We start from the raw sequence: 5,906 nt of genomic DNA, 5'->3' as shown, positions 1-5,906 counted from the left end.
TGGGTGTCTGAAAGAATACTATTACAGGACACCTTTTAAAATGCTCATTAAATGTTTCAGTTAGCAACAGTGGATGGGATGAGGCTGTAAACACAAGAATGGACGTTTGGGAATATGTGACTCGGGGGAAAAATGTCCTAGCTTGATAGTATTTCCTCTCAGTTGTTTTTGTCCTTGGAGAAGTCTTGTCACGATATTCCAAAGCATTACATGTAGTACTGGAAACACACACGTTACCCAGACTCCTTTTCAAGCAGAGGAATCTCAGACTTTACTTTTCTCTATGGTTATGTGTAATGGAAAGGATTTATCCATATGAAAGTAAATTTACTATAAATATGCAATTCATATATACGATGAAAAAAATCTCTGAATTAAGAAGCAGCATGAATACTGACAGAAAAATCAGTATTATGTTCAAGCTTAGACTTAAAGCAAATGACACTGTAAATTTAATTCACAACACATTTAGCTTGTTCACACTTGTCAATGCACTTTCTATATAAGTATGTTAGCACATATGGAGATTAAGGCATGAGTTGCATGAATCTAACAGACTGAGCAAGAACACATCTAGCAGATGAATTGCATAATTAACAGGAAAATCCACCAAATTGTTCTATAAATTCAACTAAGCAAGTTGTAGAAGTTCTTTGGGTTTCTTCTGTGAAGGCGACAACAGTGCACATTCTCTACATTTCACAATTTGTATTTAATATCAAAGAAAGATACAGTATCAGAGAACCAAAATAAGAGAAAACAAAAGCTGTGTACAGAATGGACAGATTTTGAAAATTAGAGGACCCTAACTACTGGAAATGCATTAACATCAATGCTATCCATACCCTCTTCCTTCACCCCATTCTCCTAAAGAGAAGAAAAAACATGCAAACTCACTCTATAATATTCCTATAACCTATGCTAATATCACTGCTAGGCATGTCAATCTTTTTGCCTCTTATAATGTGAGGGAAGCAAATACTGGTTTAGAGGTGCAAAAGTGAGGACGAAGGTTACCTGTGCCCTGCTGCAGCTGCAAATGTTCTCTAGGCATTGGTGTGTGCCTCCACTTGAAGTGAAGTGCACATACCTGCCTCAGGAGGAAACTGTGATTTCCTGAAGGGATGTTACAGTCAGGACCTGAAAGAACATTTCAGGTGGTATTAGCAGGCAATCCTAGATACACTCCCAAAAACTCAGTGACTGTCTTATTTCACAAACAGGTCACTGGTAAAAGACACTGAAACTAAAGGGGTTTTGCATGTCAGAGTAGTGCCTCTAACCAGCTGAGTATCGTTCCAGCATGAATCTGCAGTTTGCCAGACTACTGTATTATTTCAGTATCATAGTCATTTGACAGACTTGCTATTATTATCAGGTTACGTAGGCTCTTGCATGCTCCTCACTGGGCCCAATTTCTTGGGGACAATGAAGTTATATACAAAAGGGATGCCTGACCCAAGACTTTGTCATCAACAAAGCTGAGAAGCTCTCCTCTCAAAAGGATAGGGATTTCCTTACCTCCTTTGAGTTCAAAGATCAAAAACTGTCCCGCATCAGCAGTGTTTTAAGCACAAATTCAAAGATGGAAAAATAAAACCAAAACCCACCCAAAACCTGCACTCTGTATTGTTTCATGATGTATTACATTATGCTGTGCTACACAATCATACCTTTTTCATCATGGAGGGACAAACTCAGATCCTGTTTTACGTATGTCATATGAATGAATCAGCCTGTGCCAAGGACACAGTGAGATGTCTTAGTGTGAGGCTTATGCAATTAGTCAGTGATGAAGGAAATGCATTCTCTGACATTTCAAATGAGGCTTCAGAAATATGTACTGGAACCAAGAAACAAGTTTCTGTCTCTCCCACAAGCCAGTGGCTAGAGCTTTCATCTGGAACACCGGGGATTGTGACACAAGCTGCACACCTGGTAAATAATTGAGGATTTATACAAATTAGAAATGCTCCTAAATAAAAGAACAGAAGGTAACTGCCCCAATGTCCATACCCTGAGAAATTATGTGCTTGCTGAAGATGTGAGAGACCAGCAAAGCAAGTTTTATGATTTTGTGCAATTTCTCCTGCTGTTGGTGGCCATACAACCACTGGGTTGTCTTAAATACTCGATTCTGCTTGCAAAGAATGGTCTGGTAAGGCCCCACCTCCCCAGTGTCCCCACTGTAAGGAGACATTCAGAAGTGTCCCTAATCCCTTCCCCTCCTTCCCAATTGAGGTGTTCTAAAAGACCTAGACTACCCTTCCAGCTTCTCCCAGAAAAACAAACAAACAAACAAACAACAACAAAACAACAGTGGATGTGCTGATTTTCCACTTGCTGGCAGAATGTCACTACTGAAGTGGGGAGAGCAGGATGTGCTTTGTGCAGTGCCCTTCAATAGCTAGCAGTGCATCAGAGAGTAGCTTTTCTTCCTAAGTGAAAACTTACAACATTGCAGACACATCATATCCTCTGTTCCACATACACCAGTCTCTCAGCAGGACTTTTATTAAATGATCCTATCAAAAGAAAACAGTAAAAAGGGTTATACACAAATTATTTCTTGCCCACTACATATTTAGAGGGTAGTGTTTTCCATGCTTGGTTTCAGTTAATTCAATGGCTGTTTGGGTTGAAACGATCTCTGCATAGTCCCTAGGAAGTTTTCCTTCTTATCATTTATAGGTCTGATCATATGCCCTTTAATCCTTTCAACTGTATCCCCACTTGAGCAAAAGCCTCACAGTTTTTCACAGTGTTTTTATTTCTTGCTCTGCCTATAGTCTCGAGTCTTCTCTCCCAAAGTCAGTCAGCTACTCTTAAAGGAGCAATCACCCCCTTCCTCTTGATGGTTCTACCTAATCCAGTGATGCTTTTTAATGCAGTGTAACATGCAAAACAAGAACAAAATGCAAATCCAGCACTGCCTGTAACTGCTTCCATCATCAACCTGTGCATTAATGTTTCAACTTTCAACCTTAACATCACCAACAAAACTGAAAAACACTCTGCTCTCTCCTCAGGAAAACAATGTCTAGAGAAAGCTCCTTACAAACTCATGGCTGAAGAATGCCATTAAAACTTTCTCCCAGGCTTGTAGCTTGCTGCTTCTCACTCTTCCTCCACAGTTTCCTTGCTGGCTGACAATGTTGATATTTCAATTGTAATCTTTAGGTAGGAGAGGAGCAGATTCTGTTGCAAATCTGAGCCTACATTATACACAGGGACCAGAGCCTGCCTGATTCAGGCCTTTATCTTGTGATAATCACTGTGTGTGGGAAACCTAAGAATCAGGACCGTAGTTTTTAAGAACTATTGCTCACTACAATTGATTGTCAATGCAAATAAAGGCTCTACTCTTTCCAATTTCTTTGCTACAACCACCACAAGCTTGTTTTCCTAATACTTAGTAGTTTCACAGGACATGCAAGTTTCAGAGCCAATCCAGGCAGAATACAACTTTAAAAAAATTAAGACTCAAGAGTAATAACAATCAACATAAACCCAGAAATAACGTAATAGCCCTGGTAATACATGTCAGCATTATCTCACTGCTTTTTTCTTCAAATAAGCAGCATAACTCAGGACAACGCAGGTAAAAGTTGATAAGTATCAAACTTGACTTTAGAAATTACTAAGAGAAAACATATTTACATATAGATTCTGTATTCCTTAGTTCAGTTTCAGGGAATTTTGTGACTAATTTACTAACAACTACAAACCTTGCTCCTCCACCTCTTCCCCAAGCCTTACCTGTTTTCTAACTGAGCTAGGAAGTCAAATACTACAGTGCAAGTCAGACATTCCTTGTGATTGTCATGAACAGGGATATGCTACTTGCCACACATACACACTTCATACCTGGTGTCAAATTACAGTGAAATCTTGCTTTGTTTGATTAAAAAAAATCCAAAACCATTCATACCAAGTGAGAAAATCTCAGTTTATAAATAGTGTCATCCACACTATGCTCTAACAATTAGGATTATCAATTTAATGACAAAGTGATGCTACATATACCAAGCTAATGTAGCCACAGGCAAGAGAGAGCAGCATTGTATTCTGGTACAGATGTTGAGCATGCAGAAAAGATAGCAGAATCTCAAGAAGGACAAATGAAAATAGAGACATGAAACATATAAATGGCAGACTGGCAGAGCCAAGGAAGGTGGAATATGGGCAAAAAGCAGGAAAAAAGTTTTAAGGACATCTCCCTCTAGCACCTCCCCCTTGCCCTGATATTCTGCCTAAACTTTATTTTTAGGATATATATCTTAAAACATAAGTAAATAATGTGCTTAAAAGTGCCTAAGAAATTCTGTATCCTGGTGCCCCAAGGTGAAAGTCTCCAAGCCTTTAAAAGCTTGGTAGTTCAGCAACTCCTATAGGAAGAAGCAATGTAGGATTTGGCCAGCTGTGCATATGACAACCCAGAACTGTGATTTTCACTTAAACAAAGGCTTAACAGCCTTATATAGGCATTTAACAGGTACACCCCAAACCTTCTGAATGCACAACTATCTATTTCACCTTCTGTCCAGTTTGTGGAAGATACAGTTAAGAGAAAGTACTGCCAGATTTCTGCAAAAATGGTCTGCTTTAATGGAAAAGTTTGCTTATGTACTGCACATCAGCTGCTCTGGATAGTCCAGTGAGATAAAGCTTTCAAAAAGAAAAGTAATCTTCTATCGTGAGGTATTTCAACCCCAGAGTGGAAAACCTGAAGATAGCAGTAGGATAAAACTCTTGACAGAATAAACTACAAAAGCTTCAGGTTTCTCTGGAAAATAGAAAGAGAGCAGTTTAGAAACACAGTAGGCAAAATAAAAGGTTTTCTACTCCAACTGCGTGTATATTTCCTAAACACTCAATAATGTTTCCTTCCTCCTGATTTCAAAAACAGACATTCTGCAGGAAGGATAAAATCTATAGTGCATCTATTTCACTTGAGCCCATGAGAGCTTATTAATTTTCCCTTGTGGCTGACCTTCCATACACCACCACAAAGCTGACTGATAGAAGATCAGAGGACTAAGGTGCTATAAAATGAACTAATCAAGCAGATTGAAAAGAACTTCAGTTTCTAAATAAATGGAAACTCTGATGGTAAAATAAATCACTTCCATCTTTATTTGTGGTAAAAAAAAAAAAAAAAAAAATCTGGTTCCATGAGGTTTTCTGCATTTTTTGGTTTTCTTTGATTTTGATATTCCTCATGATGCCCGATTCCTGCTTCTCATAAATCAGCAGTTATAACTATTATTTCAGCATTATGCCCCTGTGTCTATATGGCCACCAATCTGGCCATAAAGCTCTATATCTAGTAGCTTGAAGAAGCAAGGCTTAAAAAACATGAAGGTACTTGTTCTGTAACTAGCACAAGATTAATATCTATGTACAGAACCCGAACAAAATCAACTTTTAGCAATTGGTAAGGCTTTAAACACTATTTGCCAGGAGGGGCATCTGGATGATTAGTTTCTGGAGAACACAACCTATATATAGGTAATAATCCATAAAATTTACAGTTTCAGAAATAATACATCACAGCTCTGATCCTCCAGCACTTGTTACTAAGGCTACTCAGATACGTGTTTACCGACTCTGTATGCTGAAATGTGAACTGACATGAACTTAAGACATAACTTTTAAACACCCAGTTCCTTTCTACACTGCATACATTCCTGAGCAACAGAAGAGGAAAAGGGAATAGATTTAGACAAGTTTAGAGCACCTATTTGCAAATTTATGCACAGAAAACTTATTTTAATTTTGATGCAGATGTGGGAAGTTTAGTGACAGCCTTTTGGTACTGTGGTCAGTAAAGAGATACAACAGTTGACACCCATCGCCTACACCAAAGTATTCTAGAGATAGGCAAGGCAGTGCTAAGGAAGGGA

The sequence above is a fragment of the Tyto alba genome, unplaced genomic scaffold, assembly GCF_018691265.1.
Source record: "Tyto alba isolate M040663 unplaced genomic scaffold, T.alba_DEE_v4.0 Super-Scaffold_10, whole genome shotgun sequence".
NCBI classification, from domain to species: Eukaryota; Metazoa; Chordata; class Aves; order Strigiformes; family Tytonidae; genus Tyto; species Tyto alba.
Note: the sequence above shows the minus strand (reverse complement) of the source record.